This window comes from Ceratina calcarata, unplaced genomic scaffold (assembly GCF_001652005.2).
Source record: "Ceratina calcarata isolate Rehan_Ccalc_2016 unplaced genomic scaffold, ASM165200v1 scaffold234.2, whole genome shotgun sequence".
Classification (NCBI taxonomy): domain Eukaryota; kingdom Metazoa; phylum Arthropoda; class Insecta; order Hymenoptera; family Apidae; genus Ceratina; species Ceratina calcarata.
In genome coordinates, this window is record NW_017145291.1 from 27,214 (window position 1) to 27,558 (window position 345).

Below are 345 nucleotides of genomic sequence, written 5' to 3' on the forward strand. Positions count from 1 at the left end.
TTAAAAAAAAAAAAAGGGAAACTGCTGACTCGGTCCAATTTCCTAGTCGCGTTTCCTGTTTATATTCGCGAGGACCGAAATATTTAAACGATTGTTTCCGGGCAGGGAAACGGCCGTGCACGGAAAATGAAGGAATTAAGAATTAACGTCGATGGAAAGACGGAAGGAGGCAGTCTGTGGGGGTAGGAAATTGAGTCTGTTGAACCGCCTCCGTCGGCACTGCGATTTGTTTGCGAAACGAGCCTGGAATACTTCGCTTTCGAGCTATGGGTGCCACCTTTGGGTGCCAAGCTTCATAAGTAATTCGATTCTTAACAGAAAGCATGTAATATATAATATCAATTA

At 43.8% G+C, this 345-nt stretch overlaps 1 protein-coding gene across 1 annotated transcript in view; it reads left to right on the top strand.

Annotated features, from left to right (window-relative positions):
• The window catches only part of heph (polypyrimidine tract-binding protein 1 heph), a 41,388-nt gene that overhangs the window by 16,466 nt on the left and 24,577 nt on the right, over positions 1 to 345 (top strand). The gene's annotated exons all lie outside the window — the stretch shown is intronic.